Source organism: Anas acuta, chromosome 2 (assembly GCF_963932015.1).
Source record: "Anas acuta chromosome 2, bAnaAcu1.1, whole genome shotgun sequence".
Classification (NCBI taxonomy): domain Eukaryota; kingdom Metazoa; phylum Chordata; class Aves; order Anseriformes; family Anatidae; genus Anas; species Anas acuta.
In genome coordinates, this window is record NC_088980.1 from 112,540,820 (window position 1) to 112,564,078 (window position 23,259).

Genomic DNA, 23,259 nt, shown 5'->3' on the forward strand with positions numbered 1-23,259 from the left:
ATTAGGTGTATGGTAAGAATGTTTTGCTGTTCACTTCAGCCACAGTATAGACATAAAATTAAACCTTTGAAATATACTGCATGACTTCGATGGGTAGAGCAGCACGGTCTGCAGGGAACTGTAAATATTACATTAGGCACCGTGATATCAGTAAATAGCCAAGAGCATTCCAAGCCTAAAACATTTATCAGATGCTTAAGACTGATTCATAAAGTTAGCTAGATAAATCCCAGTCACCTAGACTCTCTTTACAGTTAATGAGCAGAAACAAACAACTACAAAGTGAGGTTCTTTTGATGTCCTTAAGAGGAGATGACTTGCACTCCAGAAATGCCCGTTCCTTTCTCTCTGGTTCCTGCAGAAGGGAACACAGCCCATATTTGCACAGCTAACCCTACAGGCGCCTGCAGTCGAGCTCTGATTGCCGTGGTGGTGAGGCAGGCAGGGCACAGCGCAGAGGCCAGCAGGAACCCAGCAATGCCTTTGCTAGCGCAGGAAATACGAGTTCTGCAGAGTTTCTCACAGCATCAGCTGCCGTCAGCATAGCCAGCTCCATCACCACGTCACGTGAGGCTTGATGAGAACGCTGTGAAAAGCTGTAACGAAACTTTACTTACTACAAACTGCTCCCTGCCGCCCGTACTCAAACGCACCCCTTGCTGTAAAGGCAGACCTGCCTGTGCCTCTGCCTCCTGGGTGCTGGGAAGAGGGAGGTCTTCTCACACACATACTTTTGGAGGTAGATACAGCTAACAGCAGATATCCCCGTTCCTATTTCTGCTCTCTCTTGCCTTCCCAACATGAATATCACCAGTGTACTGCCCCTACAGAAGAGCCAGAAGACTGTTCCCTATAAACATCCCTGCAAACCACCCAGTGCAAAGCCACTGTGGTCAGCACAAACCGCCTCAGATCACCAGTTCACACTCAGCTCTCAGATTTGGCAGTAGCACACATGAAGGACATTCACCCACCCACCCATCTCCAGTATCTGCTGACGGGGGGCAACCATCTCCAGAAAGAGGACAGGGATGAGCATCACTTGCAGCTCCGGCTGCAGCAAGTGATGCTCCACAAGCCAGGAAGACCTGCAGCTGCAATCTCCCTTCCTTCCTGCCTTTTACCTCTCTAGGATATGCTTGATCCTACTGAGCCCACTGAATGCAGTGAAACAACAAAAGGACACGCTCCTCCCACCTCCCAGTTTTCTGCTGGTTTTGTGACACGCATCACCTTCGTGTTGCACCAGACAAGCAGCCAAGCCTTGCAAGATGACACAGGGCTGCAAGCTTTTGCTACAGCTAAATTTTACCCTACATCATCAGTTTTTATATCAATAATTTATATAAGTCACAGACACGAAAATTATGCTGGAAAGGGATACATTTGGTTCAGGATGAGCAATTCATTTGTAAGCTTTTCTCACTGTCAGTCCACGTGAGAGTAGTGGCACTGCACATGCAACTTGCAGCATGCTTTCTGAACTCTTCACGCAGATGCATCTCCTACTCTGCTTCTGGGCTATGGTTTAACATCTTTTTTTTAATCTTTTTTTTTTTTTTTTTTTTCTGCTTGATGCAGTCATTTCTTTGAGAGAACAGCACAGAGTGAATGAGGATAAACCAGAGAAATAAACAGGAGCCAAAATCCCTCACTGTCTACAACAGAAACACGTCACCAGCAACCACAAAGGATATTAAAATCAACAGATAAAGGTCAGATAAAGCACCAGATAAGGTAGTGCGTACATTAATATCTCAGAGATGCTATTACAAGGTTAATCGGTTATACTGGCAAGATTTAAATTTGAGTTATTTGGTGCCTAAGGAAAAAAAAAAAAAAAAAAGCAAAATAAATAACTTGTAATTTACACACAAAATGTAAATCAACCATGAAATGTAAATCAACCATGGAATTACAGCTTTACATAACAAAGTGGATACAATGCAATAAAATCGAAGTCTCAGAGGCACAGCCATCCCTAGGGATTTTCATACTGGTATGGCTATACCCCGCACAAGGAAGGGAGCTTTGCCTCACGTTAGCCCCAGGTTCCACCACTGCTCTGCCTTTTCTAAAACCACGGGAAGTCAAACAGAGAGGCTGCATCAAAGTTTAGCTGCTCCAACGCAAAAAAAATGAAACCCACATTTCTAACGCAGATAAGCCCAACACTGGCTGATAGCAAAAAAAAAAAAAAAAAAAAAAAAGCAGCTTTTTTTTTTTTTTATCATTTTTACCCTCATTTTGTTATCTAACATACAGAACTTGCCTGCTTTCAGGAATGTTACCAACATATCATGAATCAGAGATTTTTTACTTTATGCTTTCTTCTGACAAAAATCAGAAGTTCAGGATTTGAAATGTGACTATTGCAATAATTTCTCTTCATTTTTGATCCTACTACATTTGTAAGACCAGAACTTTAAGCCACCCACAAAACAACAGATGCCTGTTTTGTGTAGGGCTTCAGGGTAATGGCTCCAGCTTCTCACTAACATTCAGCACAAGAGTGTCTGGTTCTTGAAACCAGGAGGGATTACTATTTAGGTCCACACCATTACAGTAATTGGAAGTATTTGTTCACACAATTCCATCTTAGTTTTGAACCTGCAGGTTTTATAGAAGTAATCATAGAGAAAGAGATGGAGGAACAAAGCAAAACGTGGTGCTTTCCCCATAGCCAGCTCGTACTCTCGGAAGTGTTCGTTCTTGAGCCCTCTCAGTTCAGAGAAAAGATAAGTCACAAAGATGGGTTTAAGTCTAAGTCTTAAGCCAGACACATCAAAGGGAAAATTACCATTAGTACAACATAAGTCATATTCTAGTAATTAAGGGCCAGTATGCAGCTTAAAGAGCATTACACCTCCACCTTTATCAAACTATTACCTCTGCTATGTATTATCAACATAGCAAAAGACTTAATCGCCCAGACACTCTGCCAACTCACTCTTCCCCGTAGAAACAAAACACATAAATCTATCTAAAAGGCCAATTTTCAACAGAAACATACTGAAACTCCAAACTATAGGTGTAAGTTGCCTCGTAGTTTCACATCCCACTAACGGCACGTTTATATGGCTTCCATGAGCCTGCTGGTATCAGCGTGCCTTGGAGCGTGCACATATAGGGACAGAAACACCAGTCCCCTCCTTCCCAGCCTTCACGAGAGACGCCTTACTCGGTTCATAGCTTTCTTGTTTGTTTGTACACGTACGTGGGTGTATTGGCTTTTATCAGACAAAGAAAGTGCACAAGGAAACTGAGGTAAAGCTAAACTGAAATAGACTTTCACATTTAGGACTCAAAATACTTATTAGCTCCATGCTTTCACTTAACTCACTGGCATACAAAATCAGGCAGTGCAGCTCAGGAACCGCATTTCCAAATTGCCACCATCTTGTACCACGGCCATTCATTTTGCACCGCTGTTTTAACAAAGTAATGGATAATTTAACTCCAAGACCAAGGGGCTGTTTTAAGCTAGTCCTGCAGACCTGGAGAGGGAAATCACATTTACTGTAGATTCAAAAGAGAAAGGAGAACATCAGTGACTTCTCAGAACCTCTACTAAATGGATTTGTCCAACCAATTGAATGTTTTTCTGAGCACATAGCTTCAGTCCTCAGAATAATGACCTACTGTTGTAAAACCTGGAAACTCAGCATGCTTAGCTCGATTTCTAAGAGTGCAGGATGTCTCCTTTCCTGACTTTTTTATTTATTTAATAAAATTAAAACTGTTACTGCATCAGCATGTCATGGTAACTGACTGAAAACAATATCTAGTTCTTAAATAGTATCCTTCTCTTGGAGATCTTTGAGAATTACACAAAAATTACAAGGCTCACACAGCAGTTTTAATAAATAGGTGTCTTGTGATTCTTGTTTCAGTTAAGGTATTTCTCCCCTCATCTCAGGCAATCAGAAACGAAGGGAGAGGATGGCAACTTGTCTAAAGCGACCCAGCAGAGGAAGCTCCGGCTCACACTACAAGATGTTAGCTACACCAGTTAAAGGTGCTCCCACCCTCACACTGTGGTCTACCCCCACCTCTCATTTATCAGCTTAAGTCTGTGGGTTGTGCTGCAAAACCAGATCAAGGTCTCACCCAACTTGAAAAACAAAGCAAACTAACCCCCCCTGCCTTCAAAAAAAAAGAGCATTTGATAGCTGGACCAGCCACCTCTGGCAGTGCCCCTGGTGGAAGCAGACTGGGCCATGTCATAGGTACAAGCAGGACAGCCGGGGTGTAGGTGTGCCACGGGCCTTGACCACGGGTACCGGAGCTCCTGGTACCATCCCCTACCTTACAGTCTTTGCTGCCTTAAAAAAACATGCAAGTTACATTCAAAACCCAGCTTCCAAGGGCAATGAGGTCTTTGACTGTGACTTAGTGCTGCACAGTTGTGGTAGGCAGCCAGGAACTGCCCAAGGGTGTGAAAGCTGCTTCCAAAACCGTTCTTTTAATGTAACCTAGTTCCTGTTAAAACTGAAGCACCAAAATGGTTCAAATCCTTAGTTAACAGAAGTAAAAGAAAAATCTAAAGCACTAAAGACTGCGATCTAAATACTTTTCTCAAAGTGTGGTACCTGTACCTAACCTCGTTGCAGCTTAAGTCATTTATAATGTACCCAGAGTTGACCTTAGCTTTCTCACAGCGAGAATTTACACTCTTTAAGATAGGGCTCTTTATAGGGAGGCCCCTTATTACACTTGGGGCAGTGCTCTGCACCTTTCAGAAACTGCCTCCAGGCGCCCTGTGGCAGACAGGCAAGCTGCGTGCCTTTATGCTAGGGTGAAAAGTGAGTAATCACTGTACGGGCCTCTTAACAGATCATGTTCAGGGTCTTCAGGGGAAGAAAAATAAAAAGACAACAGAAACCTTTGACACAGAATTGACGTCACTTCTGATAGCAGTGTTTTGACACCAGCCTAGCAGAGACATGTAAGCAGGGCCGTGCTGTTTGCTCTACGGATCGCAGTTTCTCGCAGGTAGCTGGTGGAGAACCAGCTGGTTACAGGTCTGCGAGGCAGAATAACAACAGTCTCAATCACAATATGGAGCACTGACAGCAAAGCTGGAGACGGAAAGAAGAGAAATAACACACTTCAAACCACAAAAAGAATAAAGTAGGTGAAACTTACCACTGCCAGCGTGCTACAGAAGCGTAAGGGGACGGTGCTGCCTAGAGAAATGCTTCTCCACTCCTCTGCCACAGGAGGCAGGAAAAACAGCTGGCAAGGTACCCAGGAATCAAGATGCTAATTCTCAAAGAGTAAAATAATACACAACTGAAACTGACAGCATCTGTACAAAACTGATTCAGCTTGTCGCTGAGATGCTCCATGAAACCATCTGCAGAGCGTTGCATGCTGGCAGAGCCCTTGACCTGCATCCACACACGCAGGACATGGGTGTTTTACACAGTTCACTTTATTCCTTTGTTTTAAAGAGTTCTGTGGGTTTTGTTTGTTTGTTTTGACTTCATTTTTTTGAAGCAAATAAAAAACAAATGCAAGGAGGTCAACTGAACTCACAAGGCAGGAAGTTACTAAGGGTTTTGTTTTTTTGGTTTTTTTTTGGCTAAGCTTTTAGGCCAGTGACTTCCCCAGAATTACCACCAGTACATCTCTGCTAATGGTTGAGATAGAAGCATGTCCACCAGGGCTTTTAAGCATTAATTTCTAGAATAAAAGCTGAGTCCTGCCCTTATTATATGCTTTACCACTGCTAATGTAAACAGTGGTGACCTACCGATTGATGGCAAATCCTAAGCTTTCCAAGTGGAGACAAAACCTCACAAAAACTCCTTTCATTACGGGAAGGCAGAGTGGTCAGAAATCAGTGTGGACTGGCAAGATATATTGTCTGGATCACAGATAGATCAAAGTAGCTGAAGTTCTTCATGTCAACTAAAACCTGAGCTTTGCAGGAGATCTTTGGCACACACACCTCTGAGTCAGCAAATCGCCTTCATTTGACTTTCCAAAGTGTTAGGGTTTATCTGCTGAGAAATCCTCCTTTTTACTTAACACAAGGAATTAAGAAGCAATTACATTATATTTACACATTTATAAACTATGGGTTGCCTTTTTCTAAGGGCGCTGGATCCTTTAATCCTTCCTTAATCTAATCAAACAAGTGGGCGACAAATAAAGCACAAAGGGATGTGGCAGCCCAACCACAAAGTTGCAAAGAAACAATCCAAGACTCCGACAAACGATGGAGGACAGGCAAAAAGATCAGCTCCAGTGGGAGCAGAGCAGTACAGGCAGCACAACAAATACTGCTGGCTTATATTCAAAGCTGCAGGGGTATAACTTACATCGCTGCAATGTATTTCCACCACATACAGATATGGGGGTTTAAACACATCCATTTATGATACCACAGTGCCTCAAGCTGTGAGAAGTCTAAAAAAATATGTAGACATTTGGACAAAAAACAGCCTAAACTTATATATCACTGGAATTGATCTAGAAGCGTTTGGTGTTTTTGGAGCCAAATGTTCAATAAATGTTGAAAAAAAAGTCCAAAACGTTTGTTGGGGGAAAAATACCACTTCCTCAGTAGTATGAGGAAAAAAAGACCAAGCTGAGAAAACTCTTAACTTGCTTCATATTGCAAATGTCTCACTTTTGGATACTGACAGTTCATTACACAAACCTTTACAACAGTTTACCAGAAGGACTTACTAAGCTTCAAGCCTCAGAGAAAAGATAGAAGGATGGGTTTTCCTTCCAGGTGAATGAATAAATCCCAGCATTGCACAGATGACAAGTGAAATACCATATTCCTATTGCAGAGCTTTAGTGGGAGTAGGCAAGTTGGGTATGTGGTGCTGTGTCACCAGAGGGATTTCTGTTTGGGAGAAGCTGGAGCTGGGTTTCCCAGAAGTGTCAGCCAGGAGCATCAGGACTGGGCAAAGCCCCACCTCTCCCCGAGCAAGCACCCTTGGCAAGTATTAGCCCTATATTACGCATTGCTTAACTTGCAGAGGAGTTCAGATTCTTTTTCCCCCCTTAGCAGAAAGTTTACTTGCCTAGACCAAACCCACATACTGGAAAAAAAGAGATCTGACAGCAGCCATTTCTGAGCTTTTCTCCCGAAAACGTGTATACTTCACATTTTATTTTTCCAGACAAAGCTGGAGACAGCAGACCAAGCTGATGCACAACACTCTGTAAATCAGACAGGTTTATCTTTACTTGCGGTTGGGTCAACTACTAAGGTTTAAATTATTTCTTCATCCAAGTGTCATCCAGTCACCAGCTTTGAACTTCGTAGTTCACAACCACGATGTGAAAAAGGGAGCTTCCACCACAGGAACAGTGAAAAATCCAGTGAGAGAAAACCTTGTTAGGCATTTGCTTGGCTGGTAGCAGGCATGAGGAACTTTAATCAGACAACAGATAAGTATTCGCTTTTAAAAATTTCAATGACAAATGAATATAAACACGGCGTCAGTGTTATAATCCTTGATCATGTAGGATTCCCAGAAATGTGGTGGTGTTTTGCTTTAACGGTAACCATAAAACAAACAAAAATTCCAAGATTCTGCGATCAGCCTACACAGGCTTCTTCTCCACTATGTTTTACCATTTTGTGATTAAATCTTTCCCTCTCAGTCTCGATCTTTGCAATAAACTTTTATTTCTCCTTAAACTCAGATACAGTTTCCCAAGCACAAGATAAAAATTCAGCTTTCCAACAACCAGAAAGAAAATCTGTCTGTTGTAATACAACCCACTAAGTCACTTACTTCAAAGTATACGACCACAAGGAGAAGCAAAGTGATTACATTTCTTTATTCTCTGCTTAGCTGTTATGAAGTGGAGAAACTCATGTTTTCTTCACTGAAGTTTTAACACTTGGGCAGAAAACAAGCACATTTTTGTGTGCAAAAGGAACACTTCACTTCTAAATAAAGAAACAGTGGTGAAAATTATTTATGGTCTCTGTTTTACCTAGACTCTAGTAACTAGAGTGCTGAGTCATAAATTAAGCTGGTGCTCTGACCTTTAAAGAACAACTGAGATCATAATAAACACGTCTCAGATTTTCAGTTGAGTCCAAGCAGACAGAAGCCCCACGTCTTTTTGATATGTCTGAGGAGATGCAGGTTCTTAAGGTACACATCAAATGATTAGCAAAGTTAAAAAAAAATAAAAATCCCTCTGAGTTTTCACTTTCCCCGCCTTATATATATGCATGGGTAATTTTCTAGGTTGGAGTGAAAACCACCACAAACATGCAAAACAACTGAAGAGTAGATCAGACAGTACAATAGTTACTTGTAGCCATGCAAGACCTAGAATTCATCATTTTTTGTTTTGGAAACTAGAAAGATTTCTTACCCAGAAGCAATCATTTTAATTATGTATGTCCCCTGAAGGTATGCTTGAACGTTAAAAAAAAGATGAGGGCAGAAAAGTTGGGAATTTTCTCATTATGTGTCATACTGCTGGGTTTTGTTTTGTTTTGAGCTGTTATCTCCATTTTCTCTCAACCCAAACTAATCTAACCTCTTTCTCTGTAAGTCCTTCAAACTCATTATGGACCTCCTAAGGTCTGAGTGCATGACCAAGTGCTATATCTACACAGGGGTTCAATATACTTATACAGGGACCTGAGCTCATTCGTGCCTTTCAAGCCCTTAGCTATCAACGTAGAGTTGTGTTTCTTTGCTTTTACCAATGTAGCTACCCAACGTTGCTTTTTATTCCTGAGCAAGGAATTTTTTCCTTGAGTGCAATTTATTCCTGAGCAAGGTAGACTACAAGCTACGGTCTTCATCAGTGTAAATCTGCTATACTACTGAGCAACATATTTTATAATCAGGCCATTGCTAAGCAATGTTAAGAGGTTGCTGCTCCACCTGTGTGTCAGCAAGTCACAATAGCGTATGGTCAACTCTCAGTTAGAAGGATATAAGTAAATTCAGAAAAGATGATAAAGACGTTCTCTTGAAACCCTTTCCACATCCAGAAAAACTCTTCAGTGTGGACAAACGCCGGCAGCTGGATGATTCAGCTGAGCATATCTCACAGCTGGCTAACCCTCAGAAGAGGGCCCAGCCCTGCTCCCCACATGTCTGTGGGGCAGCTTCAGTGCACTAACCCAGGAAAACACCAGCGGATGGTAACTGGTGGGTGCTGGAGAGCCCTGGTCAGCAGCAGGGGCTCTTTGCTCAGGAACAGCAGTGAAACAGCACCGTGACAGAAGCCAGTTTGAAAGAAAAAAAAAAAAAGTGTCCAAGCAGATGTCACAGCATAAGAAAAACATCAGCGTAGCTGAGTTTAGGTGCTTTTCATTGCCTTTTCCACCTAGCAAAATCATCAGCTGGACCGTATGACTCCCAGGAACACAGATCTTCCTTCCAGACAGGAATGATAGTGATTATCAAATGCTTCAGGCTTTAAGAGTAACAAAACCAGCAACAAAACAATAAACATCAAACGCTGTCACAGCTCTGTGTCTTACTAAGTACGAGCCGCGTTATTTGCGTTATGCAATTCGGTTATAAAGCACTTTCACTCTTGCCTGTAAATCAGAACCGTCCGTGTTAGATCTGTGCAGGCTGAAACGCCTCTCAATGGCTTTAGCAAATTCAGCAAAAAGGTTTGCTGTCGTATCACGTGTGGAGCCATGCGCTGGCCCTGGCACAGTATGTAAATGAACTCACTCACCTCCTTGGGTTTTCCCCTTTCCTTTCCCTGATCTTTAATGAGGATATCGAGCTCACAGGGAGCAGCAGCCGGGAGTTTGCTCGGTACTTTCAGTGTGGGAAAGAAGCCAAAACACAGACACAATGACCGAATTCAGCTTTTTTAGGCAAACACACCAGAACGGCATACATCCTCCTCCGGGAAAAATGCTTCCCACCACAACTTTAACAGGAAACCTAATTCAAAACCAAGGGTGGGCTGTCCCCTCCTTCGTTTTTCATACCTGGCTATTAAAGCTGTTCTCCCACAAGATATGCCTTCCTGTTAGAAAAGCTCCAAAAATTGCTTATGACCTGTTTATTTTTATTCTTATGATGATTTCATGCTGTAATATTCTGAATATTACATGTGGTCTTAAATATTTGGCTTTTATATTGAAAAGTTTTGGTAAAAGTATGGTTAACAGTTAAATGGAAAATAAAAATGAGTGTAGCATTAGACTGTAAAACATGTATTTGTACTTGAAAGTGACTCAAAGTTCACTGTGTACTTATTTTGTTTTAAAATGTATTCCATTACACAGACAGTATATGCTCAATCTCTATTTTCTGCATATTCATTTAATTACACACTTAATTAGTCTCTCTTTAGCTGCTTGTAACATGGACAAATTGCTTGGTTTGAGCTGAAGTTTCCCTCTTTGCTCTGAAATACAAAGTGAATTTCTCTGGCTAGTAACTACACCTGGATATGTTCTATATTCTCACCCTCTGTATAAACAAATACATCCTAGGGATGAGTCTGCACATGATTCTAGAGAGAAGCAGCACTCATTCAGAGCTCATAAAAAAGCATCTTTATATCTCTCTCTCAATGTGGTGTTGCAGCTCTTGGAAGCTACAACAGCCTCTGACATAGCTCACCCAACCACCCTAATATCTAATACCCCTAAATATCTAATTTTTTTAATATTTTTTTCCTCAAAGCCAGTATGCCATTTTTTCCCTAACATTCATTTCACTTGCTGATAAGAAGTGCCATTATTTTCATTTTTCATACGCAGATTCCAGGCTCAGATAACTTGCTGAAGGTTAAATGGGAGGCCTGTGGCAGAAACCAAGTGAAATTGGGAATGTAAACAGCATTTTGAACACAAAGTCTATTTTTTCTCATCTAATAGTCTCTGATTACGCTCCTTCCTTATATTACAAGGCATGCAAGGAGGAGAGGTGGAGAGGTGTAGGGTGGAGAGGCAGCGGGGACAGGGATGATATTTTGATCGGGTGCCTGGCGCACATCCCGCTGTACAACACGGCCTACCATGACACAGTGGTGGCATACAAGGTCAAGGCACATGATCCTCCTCTGTCCCTCTACAGGCTGCGAAGGTGACCCCGGAGGGCTCCAGCAGAGTTAAGGTTACACACGTGGGCTGCAAGCGAGCTTTGCCTAAAGAGAAAGCTCTGACCCTGTGCTGTCAGTTAGGTATCTGGGCTGGTTGGCGACTCTTTGCTTGACCTCAGGATTGTGCTGGCAGTATCTGATAACATTTCTACATATATATTTACAAGACCTTGGAAATATCCATTTATAGTATTACTATATTAAGAAATTTGAGGTTATTGCCTCAAATCTTCGTTTCAGGCCTCAACTCTTCCTTACCGGTTCACAGAGGTTACAGAAAACACGTTGTCAATTCAAAGACCGATTATTTCCACGCAGGTTAAAACAAAACTAGAAAAAAAAGTGAGTATGTTTAAGGCAAAAGTGATGGTTTTCCTGACAGAAATTAGCAGTCCCTGGTTTGAAAACAACAAATTCATGTTTTAGCACTTTTCCTCCAAACAGGAGGAGATAAAGAGGAGAGGGAGGACAGGAAGAGAAATAACCAACGTAATGTTTGCTGCTGTTTACATTCGGAAACAAAGGGAAATTAAAAAAAAAAAAAAAGTATAAAATATGACAAGGATATAGGAAGTGATTTGTTACATAGCAGAATTTCTGGAGCCACGTCCCAGCTATTAGAGACTTGGGTACAAGGACAGATTGTTTTAAATGAGGTTACTAGCGCTTCACTGTTAGGGAAACAGGGGCAGCTAAGAAGAAAGAAAAACTAAAATATTGTTTATTTTGATGATACTACATTTTGAACAGTCCAAGGGAAGGCTGTCAAGAGAAAAACTATATCTTAATAGCAACTGACTCAACGAGCACTCCCTACAGATGAGCAGATTCTGCTCACATTGTTTATGTGAGGCAAACACTATTTTGTTGCTCCTATTGCCCCAGTTTAAAGTCGCTTCTCTGAAAACAAATATGACACAATGAAAAACTGCTAAAAGATTCACCGAGCTATGGAATGTCCTTCCTGCTCACCCTGGCTCACTTTTCGCTTCGAAACGTAAAAGGAATGTCACGCATTTCTAAACTATGTCTGGGAGCAAAGCCTCAAGTATCATGAGCAAAAACACTGAAGCTCTTCACTGTACCAATAAAAAGCTACGTGACTTGTATTCGAGCACAAGCTCAGATGTTTCTAAATACAGACAGTATCCATCACACGAAGGAAGAACATTAATTGCTATATTTGACGTCTTTCTTGGGAACTGCACCCCTCCTGAGCAGAACAACTCTCTGGCACAGCAGTAGTTGCCAAGGCTTTCCATATCTCTGTCTTCAGTGCAATATGTATTCTCTACAGGAAGAAGAAAACAGGAAAAGGAAAAATCTGTAAAATGATTGCCCATTCTGTATGGTGCACCAACTGTTATCTCAGCCCAGTTTTCATTACCTAAGCTTACTGCGACGCCGTCTCCAGGCAATCACATACTCACATATTGACAGCTCAGTTTTACGTTTGCCTGCAATAAATGCTTGTAACAACTTGTTACTCGCCCTCCTGCCATTCAGAAGGGTAAGTACTAACAATGTGCTTACAATGAGATGCCCAAACCTCCCCGGGTCTGCCTGCCCCATTGCCCCGGCCCACACACGCTTCTTGGCTCCAAGCTGGCCCCGCACAGGAGCGGGGTGAAGCCCCCAGCAGCCTGCCTGCTTCTGGGAGGAAACCTCGGCACCGAAGCTAGATGCTGGGGAGATGGAGAGGCCGTGATTACTGTGGTGTGCATGCTTTGCTCTATCTAGATGATACCTCTACCCTATCACTTCACCAAAATGAAGCCTGAAAGAACCAGAAATTCCTGATTTGCACTGAGGGAGAAAAGGACCACCACCTTACTCTCCTTAGGTAACATACAGAAGTCTCTCCCAAGTGTCCATATTGCAGTAGGCTTTGAACTTGTTCCTTTTTAAAGTTAATAGTGTTTAAGACTGGTTTCCCCACTTACCATTCCAAGTATCTGTTTGCATATGGTACAGCACAAATTGTCAGCGATTTCTAGGGTAGCCGTGGGAAGGAAAACTTACCTCTTTCAAGTTAATACACACCAGCTACGGCAGAACAATGTCAGCATTTCAGCGTGGTCTTAGATGCTCCAGAAGGAAAAAGGATAAAACAGGATAATGTCCTGGACTTTATCAGCTGCGGTGATGACTACACAGTTACCAACATCAGACTCAGCAACTCCCAGGTATTTGAAAACTGAACATCCACTTTTTTAATTCTTGTTAGTGTCAGAGGAGCAGCTTAGTGTCCGGGTTATCTGTTTATGACTGTGCATCTGTGTGTATGTATGACAATAGGAATCCTCAGAACAAGCCAAACTGAAGAAGATGGATTGGTCTGATGTCTGGTCACCCACGGGTGTGTCCACCCCAGTCCTTCCATCCACATCAGTGGTGTGCTCTTGAAGCAAGGCTCTCAATCTTCCCCGTGTTTTGGTTTGCACTGTGGAGCAGCATTCTGAGCTCACAAACTGGATTCCTTTCGGATGAAACTAAACCTGAACTTGTGTTCCAGCTGCTAAAAGGCATTTGGTCCACCAGGACCAGACTACAGCCAGGCTGGAGTAAAACCCATATAAAAGACATATAGCAGGACCAGATCTCCCACACCACATTCTGCTCCACAAAGCCTCTCCTACAGCATCCTACACCTGCCAGTACAGACAGACATGTGCTAAAACTGGCAAGTTTTCTTTTATCTCCACAACCATATCTGCTTCCTTTGATAACTTTGTTAGTTCAGGAGAACATATGACTGTGGAAGGCCAGGAACACCAAAAGACAGACAAACCTTCCCAGCTGTACATCAGCACAGACATTTTGAAATGGGCTCTGGAATCAGCAGCACAGGAAAGGGATCAACAAGCTATCATGTTCGGGGTTTCCAGCAGTGCTAGGCAGATGGATGATCAGACTTTGGTATGCAATGAAGCTACATACTCCACAAGGCTCTACATGTGAACGTGCCAACAACGAAGCCCTTTACCATGCCTACAACCAGCAATGCAGGCACAAATCTTGACAACTGCAGATGTACTCATTTTTTGGCCTACTGCTTACTGGGGCCCCAGTACATGTATGGGAATCCCAAAGGAGACTAACGTCACATTGGACTCATTGCTACCTTGGAAGAGGCAAACCTTGATTTAGTTGAAGTTTCAAATGATGGTTTGTGATCCAGCTGCTAATTCTGATTACACCACGGAATCACGATGGTAATGAAACCAAAACAGCAAAGGAAAAGGATTAAAATGCAAAGAGAAGACTTAAAAATAGGATAACTAAAAAGACAATTTGAAATGGGGCTGTGAGAGCTGGACACCCTCACCAAATAATGGTAAGCTATTTTTTCCTGAACTGTCTGTTCCATCTTTTTTCCTTGATCTCTTTGAAACTATTCATATATTCGCTGTGTTTGTTCCTTAACATTTCTCACAAAGGCTTCTGCTATTGTTTATTAAAACAATTGGACTGACTTAATTACGCTATTTAGGATACACAAATTCTGACTATTCATCTTTAAAGCGTCTTATTTTTTACCACCATAATCTTTTCTTTATACAGAAATAAACGTGCAATCCGCTGCCTCACCCTTTTGCCCTACCCAGGAAAGAGCAAAGCAATATGCAGTGCAGTTCTTGAGCCGAGCTGTCCTGAACACCAACAGAAGCTACTATGGAGAAACAGCATTATTGTTAATTCTTGTTAATTATTGTCTTCCTATCATCTAAGTACTGATGATGATAATCAGCTGACTACTCAATATGTACCCACAACACGGCTTGCTTGCTCTTTTTGGTTACTCACTACAATCTCAAAGGAGTAGTGTGTCAAGATGACCCTAAGTGAAGGTACGAGGAGTGTGTAAGAAATTCCTCAAGATGAACAGCAAACCTGATTTGTTTAGGACAGTGACACAGTAACAGAAAATCGCATGACAACTGGAGCATAGCCACAAATCCCTGAGATTTCGCACAGCTACCAAAATCACACTGCAACTAGCAGAAAAAGCCATACCAAGCAGTGGAGAGATCAGAAAGCTACTCAAGAACAGGCAGCAATAGGAGACCAATATATCTCAGAAGTCACAAGCTCACGCTGCCACGAGCAGAACACTCTTTGCAGGGCATGTCTGCATTAAAGACAGGAACCAGTCTGTGAAGTATGATATTACTAGAAAGAACTCCTGGATTCTACTGGGGCAGATTCAATTACAAAAAGCTGACCGTAAAACGAGTAGATGTCCTGACTAAACTGATACGCGTCGTACCAACGCTTTTCCTGGAAAGCTGGACGACATTCGTGTATTCTTATTTATTTATTTATTTTCAAGAAGTTTGGGGACACTATCTTTGCGAAAAGGAATGTTCTGTGCCTCGTCCAAACCAGCAAAGGGCCAAGCAGCAGCGTATTGTAGAAGGGGTTATCTGGAGTCAGGCAATCCAGTTGAGGCATGTCCACCCAGGTCGGATGACACATCAATCTAAAGGGGACACGAGCAAGGCTATTAGTTCATGGCTCTTGGCCTGAATTTTACTGACAGGTGGCTAGAAATAATGTAAGGCCTATATTATTTTTCCAAGTATAGTGGCGAGTGCCAGGACACAACCGAAGAAAAGATGCTTATGCAACTCCTAAAAGGGATTATGCAGCTGCTATAAAATCTTTGAGGGAACTGGCAGATATGGTTAGAACAGCCTTCTCTTGGAGATGGGTAGCTGGCAGGGTTAGAACCATTAGTGAAAGCGGATATGATTGAGAAATTCTGTGATATGTGTGCAGCCTGCAGTGATTGCTGTCCACAAAAAGCAGCAGCGGTTCACATACAAGACCTGTATTTACATTAAAATGAGTAAGACTGGGACTTTACACAGTGGTGAGCTAACAAACGAGCTCACCGCTTGCCATGGGAACGGGCTAAGGTTTCACACAGCCAAGACCAACATCTCTGCTGGCTCCTCTAACACTGCCCTGCCTTCCTAGGCCCTCCTGATGCATCCATGACTCGTCTCCTCTTCATCTGGCCACACCAGCATTCCTGGACCCTCCAACAGAAAGCTTTTAGATGTGTAACCCAGCAGAAAAGTATCTTTTCTCTTTGTTGGTGTCGGATGAGAATCCTGCTGGATGGGTACCATCACTCGGGCCCAGGCCAAAAACCAAGGAGGGCAGCTGAACATTATCCACCTACAAGAGGGATTCCCCAGGGAAACTGCACATCACTTATTCTCAAGCCAGCTGCTGCAGGGTTGCTATAAAAGGTCTGGAGGTTTCTTTTTGTTTTGATTTTTTTTTTTTTTGGTACGTGCAAAATCTGGTTTATGCTACAGGTTCAAAAATTATTCGTGTTGTGGTTAGAAGTCTGCAGATGATTCACGGTTACATAATTCACTAATAAAATGTAAAAAAAGGGTTCTGAGCTATTATTTACGCAGATGTACAGAGCTGAGAATGACGACTAGCTGACATCAAATTTTAGACATTAGAAGCGGGTGTCAAAGTTCTTTTACAGACTTGTATCCCATTTATGACACACAGTGGGACAGCGCCTCCAGAGATCAGTCCAAAATACTCAGTGCTTGTTCAGCGTTCAAACAATACACGCACACAAGAACACATTAGAGAAAAAAAAAAAGTACTGGATGTAAATAGAGACAGAGCTTTGTCCCTACAATTTAATGACAAATTAAATTTTGAGAAGTGGTAGAACTTGAAGTGACTCCTCCTTCTCTCTAGCTTCTGGCCAACACCAGCAGAAAACAGTATACCACGTTGTTTTCTGTTCAGAAAGAAGGGAAAATACTTGCGAAGTGACTGCTAAAAGCACAAGGACAGAACCAAAGCACCAAGCTTTCATGGTGATCGGTAATAGAGGCAATCAAATACCTGCTAGGTTTCAATTTCAACAATTGGAGCCACAGTCCCACCTCAGCAAGTGAGAAATACATGCAAGTAGGTGCCAATTAGTTTCAGTCCCAAATACTTTGGTATCTCCTGCTCTGAAGGATATTTGGAACCACGGTGGTGGTAAAAGGCTTCTTGCATGAGCTCCGTAAGGCTCCTTTACAACAACCCGTTTACTGGGGAAACAGAGAAGCGTCTGTATTTTAGCAAAACAACCTGTTTTCCAAATTCTAAAAATAGAAGAGAAAAAAAAAATCAAAGTGTCTGTCATTTTGAAACCACGAGCAAGCATTTCACCCTCAGCAACGCAGCCTCTCCCCCCCCCCCCCCCCCTTGCTAAAAATAAAACAGTACATTACAGCAACATTTTTCGCTGCCTTCAGCCAAGAGCTCGCTTCGCAGCCCTCCCCTCAGCCCAGGCTCAGCTGGAGCCCTTGCCTGCATACTGTGAGTCAGCACTTCTCAACATTGCTGGAAATTCCTCAGCAAAGCACCCGCCCTGTAGCAGGAAGCGGCCTCTCCATTTCAGCCCGTACCAGGAAAGGCGCAGGCGTTCATGGGCCTCACCTGAGCTCCAGGCACGGCTTTGCCAAAACTGCGCCGAGGCCACCAAGTGCTCCCTTTCCTCCCAGCTTCCCGCACCGCTCCCCGGGGAACGTGTTCCCCACACAGTCAGCTTGGCTAATGAGAAGAGAAATTAAGCTTCATTCAGCAGTGATGGATAAGGAGAGATGAGATGAAAAAGCCACACCAGACGAGGAGGCCGACTGGGCTCCGTGGTGGCACTGCAGCCATACGGGCTGTGCTAGCCAGAGTCCAGCCAGGCCAGGGGCAGCCCGGCTAAATCCATCACGGGGCAGGAGCTGGTCATGCCTGTGGATATCTGAAATCTTAAATAAAATAAAAACCATCACCATGCCCTACCAGGTACAGAGCGGGTGGTTCCCAAAAAGGTACAAAGAAAGGAATCACATCCCTGTCTCGTGACCATGAAGCTGCTGTGGACTCAGGGCAGCACCACGTCTGCAAGCAGAAAGGAGATGGGACCTCAGCTGCCTCCCCGCAGTGGTCCTTGCTTTACACAGAAAACTTGGAAACCCAAATAAAAGGGAGCTTTGCGATGGCAGAGGGGTGTGCTTTGTGGCAGACAGCCAAATCTGCTTGTACAGGGCACATCACTGCCAGTATCTTGTGCCCCCGAAGCACAAAGCAGAGCTCCTCCAGGAGCCTTCTGTGTCTCCTGCTCACAAACGCCTAGGAAATGTACCTTGCACACAGGTCTCTCTTTAGCTACGAAGCGGTTATTTCACAGTTACCACCTGTGATGAGTTCAGTTCCTGCGTTACCCATGTCAGAACAGGGACCTGCTGCTGTTTCCCTTACATACACACTTGGACAGGGACATTAAGGAGGGAGTTCAGGGAATAGGAAGCACTTTGCGAACAAGAGTAATTACATGCTCTGACCTCTCCAGCTCATCCTATGTATTATCCAGCAACCACAAATCAAGAAGCACACTGAAGTTAATGTTGTAATGAATGTTAATTTTTAGCGCACAACACATGTTGAGACTAACAAAAGAACAAGACGCACAGTGACCGTTTCCCTGCTTGCTTCTTGCTTTATTATCTGTGCGGCTTCCTCTCCCAGAAGAGCCGTGCCTTTTTCTGCCTTTAAACGTTCGTATAAAAGGAAGCTGCCTGAAGTCGGGTACAAAAAATCTGTTTTTCTCAACTGTTTTTAAATACAGAGCAAAGAGATTAAAGCGAGGCAGATAGCCAAATACCTCAGCCATCACAGTCATTAATAGACGCGTTTAACATTTGTGCAGCTTTCGAATGCAGCACATCTGGTTCTAATTTCCAATCTGGCTTTTAATAAAAGTGCCTCCCCCACAATACTTTTATTATAAAGTGTTCTTTTCCTCCTCGCGTTCTCTCTCTCCCCCCTCCTTTTTTTTTTTGGAAGCGGCTGTTCCTTCCTTCTTGCTGGAAGCCACCTGACCGCTGCCAGGAAGAGGAATGCAAAACATTCCCAGGAGCAGCTCCTGACGTCAGGGCAGCGCTCCCCGCCTCGCCACCAGCACGGCCTGGAAAGTCCAGGCCCGGCACAGCCGCTGGGACCTGGGAGCAGCTGCTGCCTGCCCTCCCTCCCTCCCTCCATCGCACGAAAACCTCCTCACCGCTCAAGGCAGCGGCGAGCTGCTCGGGAATGGAGGGCAGGCAAGAAGCCTTCGGACCTTCGAACTGGCCTTTTTTTTTTTGCTTTTTTCCTCCCCTCCCTTTTTCTCCACCCGTTTCAGCGTGCTTGAGGGTTTTTTTAGGGTTGGCTGCTTTTAGGAGACTGCGTATCATTTCTGGTGTTTACTGCTTTCCCCGCAAGAGACAGAGCTTGTATAAACCTAGCGAGGGGCGAGGGTGACTCAGCCAGAAGCCCTTACGTGGGCTCAAGCTGCGCTGCGGCCACTCCGTGTATCCCTTCTGCCTGCCCTAAATAGGAGCGTCTGCTTCAGACACGCTTCCCATCCCTGGTGGGCTTAAATCAGCTTAGACACCAGCTTTTATGATGCTTTCCTTGTACTTCGCCTTCCTTCAAGGCACTCTGCAGAAGCATGCCAAGGGAACCAGTCATGCGTTGTCACTGGGCTGTTTGTTTGGGTTTTTTTTCCCCTCTGTTAAGAAATTCCAGAGAGATCATGAGATGATAGCAATACCTGCATAGGTGGTGAGCTGCCCTCCTCATAAAACATGATTTTGGAACACAATCTGGTTGTGTTTTTTTTTCTACTTTTATACTACATCCTTCTTCTAATGCACAACAAAAAGATAGAGTTGGAATTTCAACTCCGCATTTCCTTAGTTTCATGCACATTATATCCGAGGTAGTATCTATCAGAACAAATTAACAACAAATGGTATAATTTTATGCTACTCTTAAAGTGTTAGCTAAAAATTATAGATGAGAGATTCTCCATTAAACTGCTGTCAGGAAGTTAATTCCTTCCAACACATTTAGTCCACTTAGTCCAGTATTTCTGGGACAATTTAAAAAATTTCCATACAATGTCCTGCCTGGAAAAAAAAAATCTTCATGTATTTTAATACATTACTGTAACAAAAAGAACGAGGAGGAAAAGAAACAATAGCTGGCACCAAATCTAGGATGAAGCCAAAGAGAGGTCCCTAATTCCACCGCTCCAATTGAGCAAGAAGGAGGTAGGTGAGGGAATATGAAAAAAAAAATACAAGAAAAAACTAATTTCCAGAGGATGTGATGAGGGAATTCTTCACGAAATACTTTTCTATTTTATACATTTCTAATTGTACAACAAAAAGTTTACAATATATCATTTCATCACTCCAAAAAGAACAGAGCCCTAACGTGTGGATTTTAGTAAAATCATTTTTGCAGGAAATACAAAAGGAGCCCAAAAGAAGCCAAAACTTATCCTGAACAGGTAGGAAGTGTGACTGGCGGTACTAAAGTGTTCACAGACACTTCTTGTGTAAATATTTGGGATAAAGCGATGTAAATTACCCAATGATGACTGACCACAATGAAAAAATAAAGTTCTGGAAACACTAAGCAAGACAGCTGCATCATTTTCAGTATTAAACATAATTAATAAGCTGTGTGCTGTTAGGGTTATTCTATCTGCTTAGCCATTGCCCTAAGCATCAAGATCCAGATGTCTCCAAAACCTGCAGGTGGTCTGTCAGTCCCAGTTCCCCACCTTCTCACTCCATCTGCGGCAATTTAAGAAATACGTAATGTTGTTGTTGTTGTTGTCTTCTCCAAATGTAAGGGCTTGATACTAAGAGGTCAAATAAATGTCTACCCACTGACCAACCTCATGATATCTATGACTTTTTTTTTTAAGGAAACCTGCTCTCTGAAGAACTGCAAAGGAGGTAAACACATTGCTTTCCTGGTAAGAAACCCACAAGTCTTGGTTACACCAGCTGGCCACATCTGAGCAGCTAGAAAACCTAAAACCACTTTTTCCCCCCTCTTCTCCAGAGGTCACAAATATTCAAGTGATGTATCATGTGTACTAATTGGTATTGTTGGAAAATCTGACAACAGGAAGACTCAACTCATTTCAATTTATAAAACTTAAAGCAGACCTGGAAAAGCACTAGGCAGCTTTATGCAGCCAATGGCATCCTGCAGCTACTGAAAAAAAAAACAGGCAATTTGTGCTGCTACACATACACATATAAAAATACAACTGAAGTTCACTGATGGCAACAGAGAGCCATCAGTATACATAACTGGTAGGATTTTTTTAAATGTTTTGCAACGAGATGAGAAAAAACGCAAGTGCAAGAAGTTTCTATTTCTGACAAAAAAAAAAAAACAGAAGCAGGAGGAAATACAAGGAAAATATTCTACTAGCCAAATAAAATAAAAAGTAGTGGAAATTATTTAGAGATCAGTAGAACAGGTTGATTTTCAAAGCTAAAAGGCAAAGAAAGTTAAATATGCCCTCAATACCTTCTAAAATTAAGCAAAAGCTAAGGTGGCTTGCAACCACTGAGGAATACTATAGATTTCTTGGTTCTTGGCATTTTTTCTTCTCTGTTCTCTCATTTATTTTATACTCTATGCAGAGAAACTTACTTTTTTTTTTTTTTTATCCATATCTCTGTGATTTAGACTCTCTCCTTTTTTTTTTGTTGTTTTCCAGAAATGATTTTTTTTCAAATAACCTTCACCTTATAAAAATGTAAATATATGTAAATCATAAATAGGACACTTTTGAAAAGCAGACATAAGAATTTCTGAAAAACGAACATTTAATCTGTAGTATTGAAGTGTGGATGAGGATTAGGTATGTACAAAGTATACAAGAAGATTAGAGCTCGGGTGTGTTCTGAGCTTCCCTGAAGCTTAAATTCATTCTCTTCTTCTGTGTTTTGGCTGCTAATTCACTCTATTATTCTTTTATCACCAGGAATAGCTTTGGGATGCCAAAAGAATGAATGAAGTCAGTGAGAACTTCCGCCTATGTGCGTTACACAGGATTAAACTTCAGGTATGTTTCAGGAGGCCACTCCAAGAATGGGTGACTCACAAGTCTTGTACCAAACAGCCATTGCCATCAGTCACGGACAGCTTTTTCTCAGCAAAACCTGGGAAGTAGTTTGAACTCCATCTACGAGCGACAGAAGAAGTGGACAATAAAGCATAAATTGAAACTCAGAAGACTAAAGATCCTTTCACATTTTTATTTTCCAGCAAGAGTAACAGGGCAGTACGAGTAATAGCACATGTTAATTGGCAAAACCACAGGAGCTTACTTGACTTCAGGAGGGAGCAGCATGTTTCTCTTCTGGAACTTAGAGGAACATTTAGAAACCAACGAATGCAGAGAAAGAGATCAGAAAATCAAGTAACACTCAGAGAAAGTGAGAAAAATGCCAACTCCCTTCTCCTAGTTACTTTTCCATACATTTCTTGCTTACATTGTCAGCTCATAGAGTGGATAACTTTTTTTCCAAGATGAAAATTTTGATTGAAAACAGATTACCTGCAACACTCACTATACTTTTAACTGCAAAGAATTAGAAGCAGGAGAAAAAAACACCTTAATTTCATAGGTTTGCTCTTATATCTGGTATGTGAAACAGCCCAGATGCCAACTGCTAAAAATGCACTGTCCTGTTTGCCTAAGGTTAAGAGCAGAGCCCCCTGAGAACCAAAACTCGTGTTGAGGTTTGGAAGGCTGGTACTGGGAGAATATGGCAATTCCTTCACAGCTCCTCACCTTTGTGTACAGCCTCCACAAACTCTTTTTTGAAGTTTGCCCATACTTTTTTGAAGTACACTCCCTCTTCTTTCCTCTAGTTTTTCTTTTCCTGCGTCTCTGTGTTTTGTTTCTGGCTGGAACTGGCAGTGGAATTGCTGAACAACAGAAGCTGATCCAACTGTATTGCTGACTCAATCCTGAGAGCCTGTTCTCATCAGATTTCACTGCAGCATTCCAGATTTCAGTACCCAAAAAATTCAGATAGTTATCTAAACCAAACTTCCTGAGGGTGAACTATCCCCAGTGCTAAGACAGCAAGAGCAGGGCCGACACACACTTGAACGAGATTCCATCAGAGCACAGGAGACAGCATGCCAACTACGCTTAAAGCAATATCTACCTACATAATTTCAACTCAGTCTGACTTGGTAAATTACTGAGTTAATTGCCTTGGTATTCATATTTACATTCAAAAAAGGATACACAGATCTGAGGTCAAATCATTAAGCTGTTCCATTAAAAACTTT

At 42.5% G+C, this 23,259-nt stretch overlaps 1 protein-coding gene and 1 long non-coding RNA gene across 7 annotated transcripts in view; one reads left to right on the plus strand and one right to left on the minus strand.

The window, feature by feature from the left end:
* Window positions 1–23,259, minus strand: part of SPIDR (scaffold protein involved in DNA repair) — a 202,194-nt gene that overhangs the window by 86,365 nt on the left and 92,570 nt on the right. The window lies entirely within an intron of this gene.
* Window positions 13,816–22,672, plus strand: LOC137851026 (uncharacterized). Its single transcript, XR_011092959.1, has 4 exons — window positions 13,816–14,413; window positions 14,641–16,337; window positions 20,861–20,911; window positions 21,938–22,672. It is a non-coding gene; the product is annotated as an uncharacterized lncRNA (long non-coding RNA).